Source organism: Podarcis cretensis, assembly GCF_951804945.1.
Source record: "Podarcis cretensis genome assembly, chromosome: 7".
Classification (NCBI taxonomy): domain Eukaryota; kingdom Metazoa; phylum Chordata; class Lepidosauria; order Squamata; family Lacertidae; genus Podarcis; species Podarcis cretensis.
The window spans coordinates 46,211,335-46,234,273 of NC_137176.1; the positions used below are offsets into that span (position 1 = coordinate 46,211,335).

The window sequence follows — 22,939 nt, forward strand, 5'->3', positions numbered from 1 at the left end:
CTAAATTAAACAACAGCAGCTTCAGTATAGGCTTAGCATAAATAGATGAGGAATTTTTCAAGCAATTGAAGAAAACTAGCTAAACAAATATCAGCTGGCTACAAATTCCATGAATACAGAGCAATAAGAGGAAGTAGAAGAAACAAAAGGAGAGGTCTGGATTGGATATAATGTACAAACATACAGTAAATTAGTGTTGCAAGAGTAAGTCTAACTTCAACCCAGGCTTTCCTCTCTTTTCCAACATGGAAGATTTTGCTCCTGGGGTTGGTTTTTTTTTTTTTTATTTATTATTATTATTATTATTATTATTATTATTATTATTATTATTAAACAACCACAGCTTCCTGTGTTTTCCATAGACGGACAAATTGATCAATCTCAACTCGGTTAATGGAAACTGCAGGAATGATCGCTGGGTTGTGGAACACATTCCCGCCCACGGACAGCCTCAGCTGTGTGCACCTTGGGGTGCGGAGCACACTCCCCCTCACAGATAAGCCCACAGCTGTCTGAATATCTTGCCCTCTGTCTAACATTTTGCGGTCTCAGTAGTCAGCTGTGTCCTGTCTGTGACCTTTGTCTCTGAGACCTTTGTCTCTTTTGTCATACATTGTGGAATGGGAAAATGACGAGGTGGAAACAGGTGCCAAAATAACTTTGTACCACCCCACAATCTCTGGATTGTGTGTAAAGGTCACAGCCCAAAATGTATCTGCCTGGGTTTGCATTTTGTGTCAATAAAAGGAGCATCCACAGAGCTAGCTGGCAGCTTGCTTGTGTACAGCTCACCTGCATTATCAACTCCTGCCTCATGTCCTTCACTTCATCAACAAGCCAGTTTCAAAGCATTTTAAATAAACTTTCACTAACCATAGTTGACATTATCTACAGTTTAGGGATTAGACAACCGCTAAACTGTGGTTAATCTAAACTAGAAGCAGAAACTTCAATCTACTTGCAGCTATGTTGAAAGAGGGGAGGGGAGAATGTATAAGCCCAGGGCGGGCGGGCTAAACCTGTTATTGTAATAATAAATCATAGTTTAGAGTTATGTCTGAATGCAACCAAAGAAACAGCAGAAACAAAGTTCAAGAAGGCAAATATGTAGAGACCAAAGATGAAAAATAAGAAAGAACAAAAGGATGAAACATTTTAAGTAATAGCATATGCTTACACTGAATGCAAAATGGAAAAAGTAACCAGTGTAGAAAAATCAGAAGTAGAAAAATATGATCATGCTTAAAGTATGATGGTGCTTAAACACCACTTTCATTTCTTGAGGTCACAAGATGAAAAAATTTGCATCTTTGAAACTAGACAGCAGCATTTAAGTGTGGAATTAATAGCATCCTCACACCTACTCCAATTATAGCCAGATTTTTAAGAGACAAATTTTGTATACAAATATACATGTATAGCAGGGAAAGAAACAGAAATGGAAAGTAATCTCAAACAAAAACATATTGACATTTCAGCTTACATAGTAACTTGATTTATTTGAAAAATTCATGCAGGCATGTTTATTTAGAATGTCTTCCACATTTCCACATGCAAATTTTATAAGGAAATACTACATAAACTAATAAACCTATGAAAATGTGTAACAGAAAACTGCAAGTTTTATTAATGTTAGAGAGGAATCTGCCATTCTTTTAAAGATAAACCTCACCTTCTTTTGGTATCAAGCATTTTAAAAGTATATGAGTGTCTGATTGTATGACATGTTCATATATTGTGCAACAGTGGCAGCAATTTTCATGTTAAAGGTTGAACAGAGCTTTCTGTGTATAGACACAGTCTTGTATATATGCTGCAGTAAAACACCCATCATTTAAAAATATAGTCTGTTCATTATCTGGGTCCATGATGACTTCTACCATGTTCTTCTGTAAATGTGGTTTTATCTAAATTTATCTTAATATGGCTTTATATATTTGAATGCCTGATTAATTAAACATGTTGGTCTTGGGGGCTTTCTGTGGTACTATCAATATTTTATGGTGTCTCCATTAATTTTTTATAAAATTTGACAAACCCATGTGTACCATAGGCTGAGCATAAAAAATAGGAATAGTATATTATCATTAATGTTAATGCATTTGCAGGAAGTGTAAGGGAGAGCCCTTTCCTTCTCCCCTTCCAATCCTGCCAGGTTGCAGGATCACAGTTCATGTCAATCTAAAATAAATCGACAGCCATATATCAAGCGAAGAAAGTTGTGTTTTCCAGTCCATGAGACATTAACATCAAGGCTGAACAAACTGGCTAGGGTTGTGCACAGCCCCTTGATCCAGCCTGTGGCTCAAATCTAGGAGGACATCAGCCAACCCACCCATGGCCAATTTCTTCCAAATTATGTTGGGGCAGGGCTAACATTTAATTATGGTTTTCTTAATAATAATAAAAAGACCCTAATAAAACATATGGCCAGGAGAGGAGTGGGAGAAGGAGACATCACATACATTACTATATTCGATTTATGCAGGCTGTCTTCCTCTGGGGGTGATTATAAATGGCCACCCTACCCAGACACGCTCCCAGAGGAAATCCCCCTTCTCTTACTGTAATTAATAATAGAAAAAAGTTCCCTCTGAACTACACTCCTGATGGAAATTGGGGGTTGGGTGTGGGCGTCTAGGATTAGATTATTTAAATCTCCTGACATGAACTGCAAACCACACAATTAACATGTGGTTAGGCCTTGAGTTCTACACTATGGTTACCAGATTTTTTTCAATGAATCCAGCAACCCTTTTTTTTTAAGCTGAGTAGCAACAGGGAGTCAGTAGTGGGGATGGTGAGGCAAAAGACCCTGGGCCCAAGCACACATGCATATTGTAAAAAGGTGCAAAGCCCTTCTTTTGCACCCTGTGAAACATAAATGCACAGATTTTTTTAAAAAAACTGGGCAACAGCCGCCCACCCGTAACTCCTGCGCCTCCTCCGATCTCCTGCCCCCTGCCCCCTTTGTTTTGACAGATTGGGGGAGGCTTGGGAATCATGGGCGGGCAGCTGTTGCCCATTTTTTTTAAAAAAAACTCTGCGCATTTATGTTTCACAGGGTGCAAACGAAGGGCTTTGCACCTTGCCTTGCAGAGAAACCATGCGCCTTGTACCCCTCCTGAGCAGCGCCCGCCCACCCATGACTCCCGAGCCTCCCCCGATCTGTCAAAACAAAGGGGGAAGGAGATCTGTACCGCCAGATGTCCCTGGTTCCCCTTTGGTAGTGGCGGTGGCAGCGAGCAGCTCCTGAAGCCAGCCAGAGCCAACTGCGCTACCAGGCTACTGAGGCTGCCACTGCCACGTTTCCTGGGGACAGATCTGCAAATCTGGGGACATTCCGGGGACAGAATTTGTCCAGGGACAGATTTGCAAATCTGGGGACTGTCCCTGGAAACCCTATTCTACACTTGCTTTCTGTCTTAGCAGTGGGAACCGCTTAGCAAGAAGTGAAGGCATAAGCAACAACCAAGCACAATGGCACTGTAAGCAAATTATTTCCTTTGGATAGTCACACAAAGGAACTGCAAAGTACCGGTAATCAATCACATATTATCATTGATTTTTTGATGTCTTATAAGTGTGCTGTTATATTAAGAAGAAGAAAAGTCCTGTAGCAACTTAAACATTCTGTTGTTTTGCTGTTAACATGGCTATCCTGATAGAATTTGCTATTTTAAAAGTTATATTTCTAAAATTACATTAGCTTTGTCCTGCATATAACGTACTGTCAATCTGCAAGCAACTACTTACATTTTCTTAATTTTGTGGTGCAACAGTAGCAGGTTTTGGCAATTATAAATTTAAGATGATGACTTTACAAATCTGATTTAAATCGGTAAGCTGTTAGATGCTTAATGATATAACAGGTTCTAAAATATTTGTAAAGTAATTCAGGGAAAAATGCAATCTCCATTCTCATTAGAGAGTGTGCAGAATTACATGGTACATTTTTCAGTTGTCTGTTTTGTTTGTGTGTGCCTATTCTTATATTCATTCATTTATATACCCTGAGCGTCATCTAGTTCAACCTCCTGCCATGCAAGAATCCTGCCCAAAACTGTCCATGACTGGGCTCAAACCACCAACCTTCTGGTTAACAGGCAGATGCACCGACCCATTGTGCCACTCATATTGGCTCAGGAAAAAAATGATACTCCTTAATTTTTTTTCAAGGAAACTTGGATCATTTCCAAGTTAACCCAAGGAGAAATTGCCTATATCTATATGGAACTGATAAGTTGTTTGTCAGCTTGCAACATTTTGTCAAGTTGGCATCATATCAAGAAATGCTCTATGCATCCACTAGAAATATTCTGATATGAAAAATAGTTTTTGAATATCCTTTCCTTCTTATATACTGATTGGTTTTACAATCCTGGGGTGACTCACTGTTCATAATGAGTTTGATCCTGTAGCTTTTACGCAAGCAAGTATCCTGTTGAGATCAATGAGTATATTGCCTGCGTATGAACTGCAGGATCCAACTCATGACTCATATTTGTTGTTATCATATTCTACCTACTATTGTTGTAACCCAAAACAACCATAAAGCACTATAATTTAGTATTTAAATGTTGAATATATATTGCTATAGATTTTAACTGTTGTAATTGAGGTGGGTAATAACATAATTTAATTAGAGTTGGTAATTCTACGCTTGTTTTAAGTGTCCTAAATACACTGTATACTTCAATGACAGTGTCCTTAGCATCAAAGCCTCCTGCTGTTGAGTTACAACCACTTGCTGAGATAAAACCACTCCTATAGCCCCTTATGCTTGCAGAACACAATGCTTTGCTGACAGGGGGAAAAATTCATTTCTGCCGGTGCCGGGGGAAGCTGGGCACATTTAATGGCTTGGGGGGGGGGGGCTAAGCTTTGAAAGATCTCTATGCTTGGAGGGCACAAAGGTTCATCATCACTGCTTTGTGTAAATGGTTTGCTGCAAAATAAATAAATAAATCATCAGTGTATATAAAATTGACTCTACTCAATACATTCACTATTAGGTCAACAGGTATGGCATAATGTTTTTCTTCAAAAGATTGTATTCTCTACATTTCCATTAACTGTATCCACCTTATTAAAATAAATAAATACCACCCTCTTTTGTTGTACATGAAGTGCTGAAGTAATTGCTAGCCAGGTAATGATTTAACGAGATACATTTTTGAAGCTGACAAAACACTTACACTGAAGTTTAAAACATCCAGCAGACAGACTCAAGACATATTCCAATTAACGATCCAAAGTAGGTGGCATCTCTGTCCTGATAACTAATCAAATCTGGTACATTAGTTTCTTTTCATGCTTCCTGGAACATTTTCTTTCCCCAAAGTCCTGTAATTAATGCACTCAGACAGGAGAGAAGTGGCAGGGACTAGAATCCATGTTTGATCTCTCAACATGCACGCTATCAAATACTACATGTGCAAGATCAAGTTCTTCTACTTTGCATTCTTTAAACCGCATACTTTAAACCACTGGCACACACACCAGTGCTATAATCGTCACTCCCATAATTATGCACTGTAAAGGTAGGAAAGTTTACTTTTTGTTATCCCTTTTCCACTATTGCCACAATTCTATCAGTTTTGCATGGAATCAAATCGCCTTCTAAATCCGGCCCATGGACAGTCCGGGAATCAGCGTGTTTTTACCTGAGTAGAATGTGTCCTTTTATTTAAAATGCATCTCTAGGTTATTTGTGGGGTCTCCTTGGTGTTTTTTACATGAGTAGAATGTGTGTTTTTATTTAAAATGCATCTCTGGATTATCTGTGGGGCATAGGAATTCGTTCATTTCCCCCTCCCCCCCAAAATAGGCCGGCCCCCCACAAGGTCTGAGGGACAGTGGACCGGCCCCCTGCTGAAAAGGTTTGCTGACCTCTGCTTTATAATGATAGAATGTTATAGCCCCAATCTATTTCATTGCAGCTTATTTCTGAGGAGGCATGTATGTGCATGGTTGCACTACGAAAGTACAGGACACCTTAGCTACTCAGCTGCTGCAGTCGCTCAATAATGAACCCAGTGCAATAAAGCAGTCAGATTTAATGGCATAATTAAATTATTTATAATTTCAAAATCACTTGATATTTTGAAGTTTAAAATGTGTAGAATTATAATTAAATATAATTAAAATGATTGCAATTACACTTGTAAGGAAATATAATAATGGCATGCTTGTTAAATTATCTGAGAAACACAGGTAGCTTTCAAAATATTGTAATTGCTGCAAGTAAAGGAATTAGACAAATTATATATATATATATATATATATATATATATATATATATATAATCAGCAGAGGCACCTAAAAAAATCCCTGATCTTAATTATTTCCTCCTGACCCAGTGAAATCAATGCAAATTAGAAGAGTTTGAATTTGATATCCCGCTTTATCACTACTCGAAGGAGTCTCAAAGTGGCTAACATTCTCCTCCCCACAACAAACACTCTGTGAGGTGAGTGGGGCTGAGAGACTTCAAAGACTTCAAAGAAGTGTGACTAGCCCAAGGTCACCCAGCAGCTGCATGTGGAGGAGCGGGGAATCGAACCCGGTTCACCAGATTACGAGTCCACCGCTCTTAACCACTACACCACACTGGCAGATAATTGTTGTAACATGTGGATGAATAAATAAACAAGAGGAAAAATACAGTGGTACCTAAACTACAGTGGTAACTGTTAAGAACAGTTTCAGGTTAAGAACAGACCTCCGGAGCGAATTAAGTACTTAACCCGAGGTACCACTGTAAATATATAAAGGGTTGTAACCTCATTGATTCAGACCTTTGACCTATGTGTGTTAATAGGCAGGGAGTAATTTTATATTATGTGAGTACAATTTGAAAGTGTTGGTATGAAATGGTGAAGGGTTTTCCGCAACCCTTTTCAGTGTTCACATGTGAAAAGGACCATTTTTCACCTCTTAAAGTTATCTTTTCTCAGTGTGAAACAAGTTATACTGAGTGAAAACTGGAAATGATTCACTTTCTTCAAGACCTGTGAAACCGTTATTTATCATGACTTTACTTGGAAGCTGCATCTCTCTTTCTTTCTGAACTGATCTGTCTGTTTATGCTTTTGTAATCTTCTCTTAACTTTGAATGACATTTTAGAAAGTGATGAATTCAGAGACCCACAAATTCTAGGCATGTAAAGCATTATTTATGACATAAGGAAGAAATCAGTCAAGGGAATCTGCTATTCATCCACCACTCCTCCCAACATGGCATGCCAGACATACTTCTCAGCAAACATTGACTGTGTTGTATTCCTGCTAGGAGAAAATGGAGGAAACTAGCTGAAATACAACTTTCTCAAGCTTGCTGAGGTGATAATAGTTGCCAGGAGGAAAACTACTGAGGAGCCAGCAGAGTTGTGATCAGACCTGGAAAGATGGTATGTCTCATTGAGATAATTAATAGGCGTTACGTGGCTAATTACTTTACGATCCCAATTAGCCCTTTACAGCGGTCCGGTACGCTTCCTCAAGCTGCGTCATCTGCTCCGTTCCGTCACGCCTTGCAGAGTAAAAACACAGCGGAAAAAGCTGCTGCTGCTGCTGCTTAGATCCAGACAAACACATAAGGCACTTGTGTGTCCATTTATCAGTTCTTTATTGCGACATTTCTCAGACATACACTCCAGGACTTCTCGCAGCCATAGCTACTGCTTCCTTCTTCCTCAAAGACAAAGGAACAGAGAAAAACTCCTCCCACCTTCGAAATTACACGTCAGAATGTGAGGCGTCACAGAACATCTTAACCCTATAAGTTCTGAATCCCAACACCCCCTCTCGCCGAGCATTCTGACAAGACCTGTGGATGTACCGTTGCAGACCTCTGTGAGATCAATCCCTTCCCTAATGCCTTGCGCCCTCTCCTGGCGTTCCTGTCAGGCATCTGTGGAACATCCTCACAACTCCCAGATTCGCATTATGCGAAACTTACCCACGCACCTGTGGCCTGATACCTCTCAGGTGGAATACCCTTCGTTGTGCGACTGGACCGCCTGGGCACAAACTCAGGTGTTACCTCTGACTCACTGTGGCCAGTTGGTGTGTCCTCTGCATCACGGGATTCCCCCTCTGACTTAAAGCGTCTTCGAATCCTTTGCATTACGCTAACAGGAGAACTAGGCTCACTCTTGGGCTCTCTTTTTACAACTTGTGGAGACGCCCCATACTGTTCCTGACTTTGGTCAGTGAGCTGATCGTCATCAGCATACTCAGCCTCTCCTTCCTCCTCATCAGAACCTTCCTGCTCTGAATCAGAAAGACATTCTGAAAGAACATCACGTCTAGCAGGAGTCTTTGACCTTTCATCCTGCTCATAGAACTCAGCGTGTTACTGATCAGCAGCTTACTCTGATCACCTGATGGGTACGCAAACCTCCATGCATGCGCTGCTGGCTCATACCCACAGAAGATCATTTTCTGTAACTTGGATCCATCTGGCCCTTGCAAAGCCTTAGGCACCGGCACAGATGCAACAGACCCAAAAAAACGCAGAAAGTGAATCTGGGGTTTCTTGCCATGCAACATAAAATAAGGTGTGTCGCCTACCACTGAATTGTAGACCCGATTCCAGGTGAAGCCCACATATTTAACTGCCTCCATCCAAAACCTTGGAGGTAACCCAGAGTCTGTCAGCATCACCTGTGCAGCCTTAACCAGAGCCTCACTCCTAAGCTCTGCCACCCCCCTCTGTTGAGGAGAAGTCACTGTGTGACGTATCCCTTTCTTGTGAAAGAACTTCTGCAAAGCAGACCCAGTAAACTGTGCACCTTGGTCACTAGTGACTGCTTGCACCTTGGTGGAGAACCTTAGTTCCACCTCCTCAATCCAACTTTTAATCAGCTGTGCTGCATCTTCCTTGGATTTGAGACCATGAGTCCAGGTGTTCTGCGAAAAATCATCCTGCATCGTCAGCAGAAACCTGGCCCCTCCCAGACTTGGTTCCTTCATGGGACCCAACAGATCTATGTGCACAAGATCAAAAGGTTTTGTGGTTACCCTCTCCACCTTTGGGTAACTGCACCCTTTTACCTTTGCCTGTCTGCAAGCCTTACAATTTATGGCTTTCCCACATTCCTGAATTTTACAGCCTTTGGAACACTCCTGTAACACCTGGAGTTCTTCAAGAGAACTATGAGCTGTCTTCCTGTGCCAAACACATGCACATGAAACATGAGTGGGAACTGTAGCACGCAGTGCTTGTGCTCTCTCAACCTTCCCCTCACCCTCCAGAGACGTTTTAAGAATGAAGAGATCATTCTGCCCCTTTTTAACTTTGACAAGCTGCCTCCCTCCCTTGGAGATTGTGCAGACATCATTCTCAAAACAGACCTTAAACCCCTTTTTTAACAAATAAGGCACAGATAAAAGACAGTGATGCATCCCTGGTACAGTGCAAACCTCCAACTCCTCCTGCAAAACAGAAAGAAAGATTTTTGCAACATTAGTTACATCTCTTTTTTCTCCATTTGCAAATAGTACAGTTTTTCCAGCTGGAATTGCCTTGCAATTCCACATCTTGACAGCAGGGGTCTCTGGAATCAAGTTGCGATTAGCTGCTGAGTCGATTACAAAGCAGAGCTCAGTGTCTCTCTCAGAGCTGTCCTCAAACATTGCAAGACTGGCTGTCAGCTGATAAGCTTCTTCATCGCGTTTAGCACGTCCGCCTTGCTCAGTCCCATGCCTGGCCGCCTTGCCAGGCTGGTTGCCATGGAAACCTGGCTGGTTCCCATGGGAAGTGACCTTGACAACATCCTGCCTTGTCTCTCTGCTCCGGTGGGGGCAATAGTGACGCAGATGGTCAGGAGAATTGCAAATAAAACAACGACAATCACTAGTGAAAACAGTGGAAAAACACTGCCCAGGGCTCCTTTCAGCTGGCCTGGCCCCCTTCTTCCGGAAGAGCTCTCTGTGCCAGCCCTGCCCTGTCTGAAACTGCATTCCACTCCAGCACTCTCAGTGGAAAACTTTTCAAACTTGCCTTTGGAATTCTTCGCCCCCCCGACTTGCCCATTAGGAACTGGGGCTGCCGCCATCTCTGGGCTCTTTATTGCTTCTCCAGGGCTCTGGCCTCCTGCTGAAGTTTCACACAAACTTCTCAGCACCTCCCAGGCAGCCCTTGCTGACTCTATGCCCTCCAAACTAGGCAAGAGCGATCCGTGTACGCATGCTTTCAGCATACCAAGCTCTCTTTGCATTCTCTGCTGGCTATCTTCAGGCAACGCAGCCTCAAAGCCTGCAACGTCTGTCCCATCCATGCCTGGACTGAGGGGTAGTGGCTCTTTCTGGCTTACATCCCAAAGCCCTGTAGCCAAAAACCAACCCCTCACTCTTCTGGACCAGGTTGCCCAACTTTTTAAAGTGAGCTTTTCAAGCGTAATGTCCTCAAGGACCTGGCTGTCTGCCATTTTCTTCCCGGGGGCCCCAAGCTGTACTCACGTATCACCAGCTTTTCCAGCACCCGTCTTCTCAGCTGCTCTCAGCTCTCAGCTCTCAGCATCTCTGCCTCTCAGCATCAGGCAAAACTCAGAACGCAGACCTCCGCTTTCAGTAGCGTTCTCCCAGCTGACCCAGCTGACTTCAAAGCATTCCGGCAGACTTTCAGCAACAGTTTTACAAGCGGTAATTAGGTCCATAACCTATTGAGATAATTAATAGGCGTGACGTGGCTAATTACTTTACGATCCCAATTAACCCTTTACAGCGGTCCGGTACGCTTCCTCAAGCTGCGTCATCTGCTCCGTTCCGTCACGCCTTGCAGAGTAAAAACACAGCGGAAAAAGCTGTTGCTGCTGCTGCTTAGACCCAGACAAACACATAAGGCACTTGTGTGTCCATTGATCAGTTCTTTATTGCGACATTTCTCAGACATACACTCCAGGACTTCTCGCAGCCATAGCTACTGCTTCCTTCTTCCTCAAAGACAAAGGAACAGAGAAAAACTCCTCCCACCTTCGAAATTACACGTCAGAATGTGAGGCGTCACAGAACATCTTAACCCTATAAGTTCTGAATCCCAACAGGTATGTCTCATCCCAAGGATGTGTGTAACACCACAGATGTGTTTCATTCATAGATGATAATATAAATACCAAATTTGAAATTTGTAAATTAAATCTGGACAAAGAGGTTTAGCAAATGTTGGTTATGAATTTGTATTACATGGAAGAGTAATCAGATTTATGGAGTATGCTTTGGTATTCTCAGTAGTTCAGTTGATATAGACATCATGGCCAGCTATAAAATCAAAGGGTTGGATCCAATGTCCAATCATACTAAGAGCAAAACCATTGAAATTAATTAATATGACTAACTTAGTTCCATTAATTTCAGTGGCTCTACTCTGAGTAGAACTTCATTGCACACAACCCACACCTGTAGAATGGCCTGTAGTTAATCAAAAGAAGCTATGAAATCATTTTAGAGTTTACCTTCCAAACAGTCATCTCTATACTGTATTACTTTTCTATCCCAACTTTCTATCATCATGAAACTCAAGGCGACATGTACAGGGTTCATTGGTGATATCCCATTCAGATCCAGACAAGCATCTGTGTCTTCTGCTGTATCTGCATCTTCAGACTATGCCTTGAAATATTTATGGCATGAATTGGACATAAATAATAAAAGGCCATTGCCCAAATTTGATCAACTTGGTAGGTAAACATTTATGGTAGTGATCAGCCATTTTGTACAGGTACTACATTTTTTTTCAGCACTGGTAGTTGTGGTGGTGGTATTGATCTCTGATCACAGAAGGCAATGTTTGCAAAATGTTTGACCCACAAATCTGAATGCAGTCCACCAATCACATATAAAGCCCACAACAGGGTTTTAAAAAATTCTCTTTGGGGACTTTATTTGGCTTGGTGACTTACAAACTGTGCAGACCTGCTGTAAAATATATGCACTTAAAAGTTTATACAGTTAAAGCCGTTCCCTAAAAGTATCATGGGAGCTGTAGTTTGTGAAGGATGCTGGGAATTGTAGCTCTCTGTAAGGTAAATGACAGAACCTAGGATTCCTTGTTTGGTAGTGGGATGAGCTTTAAATGTAAGGTTTACGTGCAGCCGTAGAGATGACCCAGTTGCAGACTCCACTGATTCACCTTGTATCTAACTGGATTCCATCTCACCAATCAGGCTAGAATGAGTGAAAGGAATGAGAGTCTGCAGTCATATAAGTGGGATAAAGGCTTTAGCCGTAATAATACAATAGAAAAGAATACAATATTATTGAACAGCTAGAAACATGTGCTATTTATAGCAGTATCTCCTTGGATTCTGACCACATACTGCATTTCACCAATAAAATACACAGCGCTGGTGTCAGAGTGCAAGCATTGACACAGGCTCATGTGATACAGATCAGCATTAACAAGGGTTATATACTGACCTTGTAATTATAAACAGAAATCTAGACCACAAAATGAAAAGATACAGCTCAGTTTTATTGATTACAAATGCAATTACGAATGCCCATAAGTCTACCAGACACTTCAAAACAAATGCCTGAATGGCTTCAACCACAACAGAAGATATAATTATACCAATCAAAGATGGTTCACTGCAACCTAATGTTACACCTTCAGCGAAAGGGGCAGGCCAGTTCTTCAGGCAAAAGCAAATATTAGGCCTTTTCTGGTCAGTTCAAGCTGTGGCTTCAGCAACTGAACATGTGAACCTGCCCTGTTGTCCAGGGAGTTCCTCTTCAAGGCCTAATCTTTAATTGACAAAACTGTAGCAAATTATGTTAGATGTTCATAACTCAATTGCCATCTGCTTTCCCCTCCTTTTCCTATTCCCCTTTTCTCCTTATGCTAAAATTTCCCATCTACTAAGCTTCAAAAAAATTGGTTTCTCCCAACTCCATCTCAACTCCACATGATCTTCCTGAGTTTGGTTCAAATTTCAACTTGTCAGCAGGGGTGTAGGAAAGGGGGGTGGGGGCGGGTTGCCCCAGGTACCGTCATGGAGGGGGTGACAAATAATCAAGGAACAATTACTGCCCTACTAGGGTGGTTCATAAAAAACTTATTTTTTAAAAAATGCCTGATCCAAAGGTCTTATCTTACTACACTACAGATTATATAGCTACATATGAAATTTAATGCATATCTGTTAATATATTGACTCTCCTCCACGAAAATAACTGTTTACTTGGCTGTTTTCCTATGTCGTGAAGGCTGAAATTTCAACAAAGCATGTGCCTTTGCTAAACTCTTTTCAGGCACCTGCTAAAAGCATTCTTCTTTAGGCAAGCATACCTAGATGCTTAGGAAGTTGAAGTAATTTTAATCTTAATATTTTAGCTTTTGTTTGTTTTAAAGTAGGATTGTGAATTTTGCTTGATTTTACTGCTGTGGTTTTTTTTTGTTTTTTGTTTTTGGTAAACCACTTTGCAGGTTTTTAAAAATACATTTTATTAAATAAATAAACAATAAATATAAATAAAATAACACAAGCCAAAACACAACCCGTCCTGTAGATTTAAGTATCTGTCCATAGTTGCCTACTTGTTATCAGAGGCTCAGAATCCACATTCCTTTGTAAGAAAATATGAAATAATGTAAAACCATTTTTGCAGGCAAAAAAAATTAGGGGGGGGGGTGGCAAGAAATTTTCCTCACTGGGTACCACCTGACCTTCCTACGCCTCTGCTTGTCAGCATCTGATCAAGCCAGAACCTGAATATTCTACCCATCTTTGTTTTTCTTTGCTGCAAGTGCAAGCATCAACTTTACACAGATTCAGAGCAAAAGTTCATGCCAGGCCTTGAAGGCGTCAGCCACCTGACAACACCCCAGAGCTCAAACCACTGCCACTGTTACCAGAGCTTGTGTTTGGTGTTGCTGCTGTTGTTACCATCACTGCATTGAAGGTGCTGACATCAGCAGGTATTCACCTCCCCTTGGAAATAGCCCTGAATGGTGGTGGCAGCGACAGCAGCACTTTTGAATGGAAACAAAATCAGTGCTCAACTCTTAAACACAGTGGCTAGCCGCCATCTTGCATTGCTCAAAATGCAATGCTTGGCATTGACATCAGCCATTTGTTCTGTCCCAGGTAGTAGTCCCAGCTGGCGACTGCTCAAGTTCCAGTGGGGACTTGAGCTGGGCAGAGTCCAAAGACAATAGGTTGTATTCTTTTAGTGCAAATTCCAGATCCAGGAAGCAGAATCATGCTGAGCAAGGGTCAAGTTCCAGCAATGCAAGGCCACATAAAGCCAAAGGAAAGTCCAAACCAGCAAGGCAGAGGTCAGCATCCAAAAGACCATCAGGGTAGGTAGCACCCTGGAGAACACCAAATGGCTCTAACTTCAGCAGTGAGTGGATGACTGTGGTTCTGTTACAGTCTCTAAGCTGGAATCTTCATTGTCTGAAGAAAGTAATATGACCTCTTTAGGTCAGAGAGGTGCTGGCATTATGGACTTCTCTGGTGCTGGACCTTCTGAAGAAGCAGGGCCCAGGTTTAATCCATGCCCCCTTTCCCCTGAGGTTGGGAAGTCAGAGGCTTGGGTCATGACAGCATTGCATTTTGGGCAATTTAAGATAGTTAAAATGCATTGGTTTGGCCCAGTTACAAACAACATTGACACCTTCCCAGGAGACACTTCTGAGTCCAGTGGGAGGAGGGAAGGGAGTACCTGACGTCATAGTACTTGCCACAACATTAGCATCCCAGCATCAAGTAGAAAGAGAAATCCATGCCATATCAAGCCCAATTCCCTATCTGAAGTTAGAACTGTATCTAAAGCTATTTTTGTAAAAGGACAATCCACCTTCATTTTGACTTATGGTTATCTTTGAATACATGACAAAATGTACTTGGTTCTCAGACCAGAGTGACTGATCAGTAAATTGAACCAATCCAAGGAAAAGCTACTCAGATCTGCTCTTAAAGATCATAGGTGATGGAAATTGCACCCTACCAATTTGTCCTAGAGCATATTCTTATTCATATGTAATGCATGAACTAAATTCAATGCTTAATTCTGTAAAGTAGATTTCTTTGCTTGTCAAAACCAGAGTGCTTTTAGTTCTTTAAAAAATACTAATACCAGAATTGGCATTAGTAGGTCAGACCTTATGGCCTTCTTTCTAAGTATGAAAGTATGACGTGACCCATTATTTGTTCAGCATTCATGTAGGTTGACATCTTTTTGCTTAAAAAAGATCTCCATATAGGGTTTTTTCTTTACACTGCTATGGTTTATGAAGCTTTCCTTCTGCGCTGCACAGTAAATAGATTCTGAGTTGGTGTACATGTAAATAATGTAATGGATGCAAACAAGATATCTCAGAGGGGTGGGAGGGAAATGGCATTTAAATAACCACACACAATTGTGGTGGGTTTTACAGTGGCACTGGATGGCTTTAGTTCATAATTTATATTTCATTCATATTTGATTTCATAGTTGATACATATCATTTGTGGTTTGTATTATTACACATGCTAACCTCCTGGGATGGTGTGTGTGTGCGCACTAAATATCTAAGTATATAGCATTTGTTTTAAAATACAGAGTACTTCCAAATCTCAGCTGGCAAATACTCTTATGCAAAATCCATAGAGCAGATGTTGGCTGCTGTTCTGTAGTTGTAACTTACAGAAACTGCAATCCCTTTACTGCTATGTGTACAGCATAAAATGAAAGTCTGGAGGAGTTTCTCCTAGTATTATTTCCTGTGCTTTGCAGCATTCTCCAGATCTTTTCAAAGTAAGGCTTGAGTGACATTTATTTAAATGAATAGCAGCAAGTAAATTCCTGGGGTGAATGAAGTATCGATTTGGAGAATTAACAGGTTTTCAACCAATCGATGCTGATATTTACCACTGGCAGTGGCTGAAAAGGGCAGCTGGAGATAACAACTAGCATTCTCCTATTAAAAAATAACAATCACAAAGTAAGAAGTCTAATGCTGTTTTAATCAGTCCTTTGTACGAGACGTTTGGGCTCATACTCCTACTACAACAAATTACTTGAAGTCCTGTGGTTTTGAGAGGGGGCTTTTGTAGGAAAACTTTTTAACAGCTATGCTTTCAGTGCAATTCAGATGTCTGACTGCTGTTGTGTGTCCAGAAGTAACATTGGGTGGGGGATAAGGAAGCTGTGAACCTCTAGATGTCATTACACTCCAGCTCCAGTCAGGCATGCCCAATGGTCAGGGATGATGACAGATTCAGACCACAGCAAAATCTAGGTCTTGGGGCTTGAGCGAAACAACTATATGCATGTGGGAGACTTACCATGGCCACTGCTGAAATGGTACTGTCTCCTTTATTTAGCAGTTCCTGCTTCAGAAGGGACTAGCTACTACTGCACTGAACAGTGATTTGTGCCTTCGTCAAGTCCAAAGTCAGGACAGTTACCCACAGTGAACTGAGGAAGAAAAACTCCAACAGTACAGGCTGTGTTGCTCTCACACATGTGCATGCTCCCATGTTGGGATCCTGGCCAGATCTTGTAAAGGCAGTGTGTTACATCCATTTAACTACCGGTACTTCATGAAGGCTACTCATGCTGTGATTTATGTATCAGTAAGTTCCACCAAAATCTGTGTAACTGAATTTTGCACCCTGAAATGTGGAGGCAGCTTTGCTTCAACCCCACTAAATTTGACTGTAATATCTCATTTGAGAACTTTCAGCTCAGCACTGGCAGGTGCACCTTCCTGCTCATGGCCTGTGCATCCAATAATATGCCAAGGGAATCCTGCACCGATCATGAATTCCAGTCCTCTAAGTTTTGGGTGGGTGAATGTGGCAGACCTCCAAGAAGGTTCTGATGCCCTTTCCTCTGGAGCCTTAAGGGACAGGGCAAGGGAGACATCTTCGCTTTCTTAAGGACCAAGCTACAAGTTACACTTAATGTAAAGGTTGCATCTGTGTATTTTCTTTAATTACAAAGGTAGAGGGCAGTTGCTATCAGGAGCACAGCACGCAAGGAGCCATTACCCCCTGAAAATAGCTCTTCCTGTTCCTGCACAGCCTCCCATTGGGGAGCTGATTTTTAAAGCTGGTGTAGCTGGACAGGAAGGTATGTAGGGGTTTTGAATGTCTGAAGAATGACATGGGGTGATTGGCCTTTTAGCTTTATTGGCTGCCCACCTCAAGGTTAGTTCAACCAACCCCAATGCCTTGTTTTGTCCTTGGAGTGGGACACAAAACTACCCCATTCACCACACTATAGGGTCAGGACAGGAGCAGAATTCTGTAACTGAAATGTAAAAAAATTCAAAGCAAAGGGTGGTAGATCTGCCCTGCTTTTTTGTTTGAACGAACAAAGTAATATTTCCATTGGTGTGCCCTCGTGATTAATGCTGAGCAGACAAGACCATTGCTTCTCCCACAAACACCAGCCTCAGGGAAAGGTTTGGCCTTCAATGTTCTAAGGACTCAAGGAACCATCTGCTCAAAAACAGAGGAAGCAGCTGTTGTCATCATTCAGTATCACATTATTGTGCATTGCAGGGGACTCAGAATATGAATTTCACAAATGTCCTTTGAACTTTCAGGAGAAGTCCTCAAAACCAAATGTTTTTTACATTCTAAATTAAAGGTAAAGGTAAAGGTACCCCTGCCCGTACGGGCCAGTCTTGACAGACTCTGGGGTTGTGCGCCCATCTCACTTAAGAGGCCAGGGGCCAGCGCTGTCCGGAGACACTTCCGGGTCACGTGGCCAGCGTGACATCGCTGCTCTGGCCAGAGCCAGAGCCAGAGCCGCACACGGAAACGCCATTTACCTTCCCGCTGGTAAGCGGTCCCTATTTATCTACTTGCACCCGGAGGTGCTTTCGAACTGCTAGGTTGGCAGGCGCTGGGACCGAACGACGGGAGCGCACCCCGCCACAGGGATTCGAACCGCCGACCTTTCGATCGGTAAGCCCTAGGCGCTGAGGCTTTTACCCACAGCGCCACCTGCGTCCCACATTCTAAATTAGCTTACAGCTAATTCACATAACTTTTTGCCTGCTTTAAATCATGATCATAAATAGTAGTGGGAAATCAGATGAATTATGAAGCCAGACCCTTTTCAGCAACCTTCAGAAGTCAAATCCTACATCTTGCAACAAGCAAAACAAAAGGTGGTACTCAACAAAGTTTTACTCAGAGTAGACCTATTGAAATTAATGAACCTAACTTAGTGATGTTTTTTAATTTCAGTGGGTGGAACTTAGTTGACTCCTACCCAAATACAGTGGTACGTTGGGTTAAGAACTTAATTCGTTCTGGAGGTCTGTTCTTAACCTGAAACTGTTCTTAATCTGAGGTACAGCCAGATTTTTAAAATTATTAAATTATACAGCCAGATTTTTAAAATTTAAAAATTAAAATGAATGAGAATACTCTGTGTTGCTGGTGGAGAGAAGGCAGTCTTTGTCTTGAATACGACATAGTAATGAGATGGGGTGTATTCTATATCTGGGTGCTGTACTGGGGGAAATGCATACTGATGGTCCCTTCTTGTCATCTTGTGTGCACTTTTGACAGATGTGGCTTCTCTTGTAATTCTGAAACTGTTCTACAGTGGTACCTCAGGTTAAGTATTTAATTCCTTCCGGAGGTCCGTTCTTAACCTGAAACTGTTCTTAACCTGAAGCACCACTTTAGCTAATGGGGCCTCCAGCTGCTGCCAAGCCGCCGTCATGCGATTTCTGTTCTCATCCTGAAGCAAAGTTCTTAACCCGAGGTACTATTTCTGGGTTAGCGGAGTCTGTAACCTGAAGCGTCTGTAACCCGAGGTACCACTGTAATAGAATTCAACCAAGTTGAACACATCATGATATGTTTTATTTCTTGCTTATGACTACTTTTGTTTATATTTTTGTAAATATGTATATCTTTTTGTGTTGTAAGCCTCCTTGAGCATTGTTTTAGCTAATGAAAGACGGCATACAAATGATGATGATTATGATGATGATTATGATAGGCCTAAATTAGTAATGACCATTAATTGTACTGGGTCTACCCTGAGTAGAAGTTACTTGGGTAAAACCCTAACCCATTAAGATTGACTCTTCTCCCTTTGACAGCTGCATGAATGTTCTTCATCCATTGTAGCATAAATGTGATATTTATTAAGAAATATAAACCACTTTATCTATGATATAAATTACACAGGGGGGGATGTTTTCCAAAGGATTTACTTTGTAATTCAGTGTGTAGCACTTTCAGTTACAGTTAATTTTGTGAAGAGCAATCGCATTGTAAATATTTCCTCAGTATTCTTTATACAGCTAACATTATTAGTTTGAGTCTATTGTAAATAATGGATGCATAATAACTCTCCATGTCCAAGTATACAGACAGCTGTCACCAACTCTTCTGTGGAAAATGTATGCGTGCTTGTGAACTTGCTATATTTTTATTCTATAGCAATATATAATATCAGTTTTATAGCAATCAGGATATTTTCATTTTATAAGTAGGCATAACTTAGAACAATTTAATGAAGTCTTTTTTTAAAAAAAATGTGACCCCTTTTCTCTAGAATATTGTCATCACAGTAGTCTATGGAAAGTTCTGAGCATGGAACCTTCAAGTGTCAAGTAGACACCTGAGCATATACCTCCCTGAGCTCTAAGCATATGGAGATCTGAGCCTTGGCACATAGCTGTCAAGCATCCCTTATTTGGTGGGACAGTCCCTTATTCCAGCGCCATGTCCCGCTGCTGTCCCTTATTGATGATGTCCCTTAAATAAGCTACTGAAGGTAATGGGGCCCTTTCTATGTCCAGCTATCCTTTGTCAACAACAAATTTTTGCTGTTTTTTTGTGTTGAATATATGCTATATGGTAATTTATGGACCTAATAGGTGTCTAAAGCCATTTGCATGCAACAAAATATGTATTTTATCAAAGTAATTGTTGATCCCTTATTTTGGCTGCTGATCCCTTATTTTCGAGGCTGCTGGTCCCTTATTTTCAAATCTGTAAGTTGACAGCTATGCCTTGGCAACATCCTAGAGACAACAGGTTGCTTCCACCTAGATAAGAAGAAAAATTTTGATCAGTCCACATTTTTAAGCAGACCATCCTATGCAGTTTGGAATGTAATTATTCACATTTCCCTGAATTTTGCAATACAATTTTTGTCTCAGTAATGTATGAAAATGCATAAAAATACGTATTTCATGATAAAAATTTGTTTATAATGGATATGTTGAGATAAAATATGTATTTAAATTCATATTTTGTAATACAATACATATTTAGATATAAATTTTCTTACACATTTTTTTTTTAAATCATAGAGTGGCATGTGGTGTTAGGGTGTCCAGGTGCAACAAATAGTTATGAAAAAGGGGAATCTCAGCAGATATACTGTAGCTTGTCATGTACGTTATAAAGTGTAGGAGCCCTGTCCTCTTTTGAATATGTCTACCCTATTTGGTATAGATCAATCAGTAAGTGGGTTATATTAGGATTATATAGGAGTGTGAAAGAGAGAGAAGAAAAGTATGCTGTGTAGTTACTTCTTCAATTCAAAGGATTTTTTTTTTACTAACGGGCCACTTCAATATAAGAGACTATCCTGGTCTTACATGGGGTGATTGAAATACAGACAGACAGGCATTTCAAAGGCTTGCTGTAATAAATCTCACTTGGAGGCATATAAGACAGTTTCACTTAAGCCCATGTGTACATAGTTGCTAAGATATATAGTGGTAGTGCTGGTGCAATGATAAATGTAATTTCAGCAGAAAAGCTGTGTCATGATCTGCCAAACTGAGGGCAAGACCCATCTGCAATAAAGGAAAAGGGCAAGAAACGTACAATGGAAATCCCACAAAGGAAAGGAAAAGAGGACATGGGGAATAAAACACCCTAGCACTGTATTACCTTTTTCTCTGCTGCTTTTCAACTTCCATTTGTGCATCTTCAACAGGTCTGTCCAAACTCTGCTTGAAGACCTTGAGTTACTGGTTCCATTGTCAAACTGTCCTTAGGAAGTTTATCCAAGTGTTCAGCCAAAGCTGCAGCAATGGGAGAAATGGGACTCTCTGGGAGTATATAATGCTTTGAACCCCTCCATTATAGGCTCATGTTGTGAATATGTGTAAATAAACCATACATCATAAAAACACCACAGTGAAATAAGTCACTGTGACTTATTTCCAAGGGAAACACAAACCCTGGGTAAGCGACAGGAACCCCTGGAATCTCTCAGTGCTCAGAGATAAGGTTGGTTCCGTAACAATGCATTTTCATTCTCTGTATATAAATCATTGGTTGCCTCGTACCCAGTGTTGCTCAGGGATTCTAAGAAACTGACAAAAACAGTGCAGTTTTGAAACCAGTGGTTAAAAACAGTGTTCTTTTGAAAGGTTCAGTCTGCTACCGTGATACAAAATGGTGTTCAGTTCTAAACATAGACAAAAACCTGCCCCCTCATCTCAGCAATCAAGCAAAATTTGGTTACAATATTTTAAGAAGTGTCCAAATGTGTAGTGAACAAAGCAACAATTTTTCAAAATATATCAGATACAGTCTCGGTGGTGGTGATTGTGGAAACAAGTTTTCACAGCGTGGCAAAGCCCATTAATTTCAATAGGTCGACTCTGAGAAAAACTTAGTTTGAATACATCATAGTTGAATACAGCATCTCCTTATCACTTATTGCGGGGGCGCAATTAGTGCCAGCACCATCCGTTAAGAGTTAAGAGTTTGGGTGTAATCTTCGACACCTCCCTTTCCATGGAGGCACAGATTGCAGCTATAACAAAGGCGGCATTTTTCCATCTCCGCCAAGCTAAGCAGTTGGCTCTTTACCTCTCTCGCCCTGACCTAGCCACTGTGATCCACGCGACGGTCACCTCCAGACTAGATTATTGTAACTTGCTCTACGTGGGGCTGCCCTTGAGACTGACCCAGAAACTCCAGCGGGTGCAGAATGCTGCAGCGAGACTCCTTACGGGGTCTTCGCTGCGAGATCACATTCACCCGGTGCTATACCAGCTGCACTGGCTCCTGGTGGAGTACAGGATCAGGTTTAAGGTGCTGGTTTTAACCTTTAAAGCCCTATACGGCCTAGGACCCTCGTACCTACGGGACCGCCTCTCCTGGTATGCCCCACAGAGAAACTTACGGTCTTCAAATAAAAACATCTTGAAGGTCCCAGGCCACAGAGAAGTTAGGCTGGCCTCAACTAGAGCCAGGGCTTTTTCAGCTGTGGCTCTGATCTGGTGGAACACTCTGTCACAAGAGACTAGGGCCCTGCGGGACTTGACATCTTTCCGCAGGGCCTGCAAGACAGAGCTGTTCCACCAGGCCTTTGGCCAGGGCACAGCATGACTCCCTCCCTCGGCAATCTTTGCGGAGCTCTGGCCCAATGGTTGCCAGTGGCTTGACTTGAATTAATTTTATAATGAATGGTTTTAGAGTGTTGTTTGTGCTATACGTTTGTACTGTTTTATTGTTGTTAGCCGCCCTGAGCCCGGCTTCGGCTGGGGAGGGCGGGATATAAATAAATTTTATTATTATTATTATTATTATTATTGTTGTTGTTGTTGTTGTTGTTGTTGTTGTTATTGTTGTTGTTGTTGTTGTTGTTGTCATATTGGAGCGGGAGATGAGAAGGCCCATACAGCATCTGAAAAGATCCTAAAAAGAATTGTGGGATATGTATGATCCAGAAGTGGCAGTGTGTCAACATTGGTTTAAAGCCTCAGATTTTGAAAAAGCATAGTTAGAACAGTCAACCAAAGCTAGCAAAAACACACATAGGCAAAATACTTTGTTTTGCTACCTATTTTTCTTTCAGTGGTTTTCAAAGTCTGTTTGAGATCTCTAATAACCATGTAAATCTAGTTCCTTGAAATATTAAAAACTCAAACAATGAGCTCTTCTTCAAAACCTTGCTTGCAAAGAGTTAATGGGATTCATATTAGCATTCAGTACATTGGCTA

At 41.3% G+C, this 22,939-nt stretch overlaps 1 long non-coding RNA gene across 1 annotated transcript; it reads right to left on the reverse strand.

The window, feature by feature from the left end:
* Positions 1–19,501: 19,501 nt before the first annotated feature.
* Positions 19,502–21,119, reverse strand: LOC307220798. The gene is made up of 3 exons (XR_013841108.1): positions 20,874–21,119; positions 19,982–20,017; positions 19,502–19,632 (listed from the first exon to the last, which is right to left on the reverse strand). It is a non-coding gene; the product is annotated as an uncharacterized lncRNA (long non-coding RNA).
* Between the last annotated feature and the right edge of the window lie 1,820 nt (positions 21,120–22,939).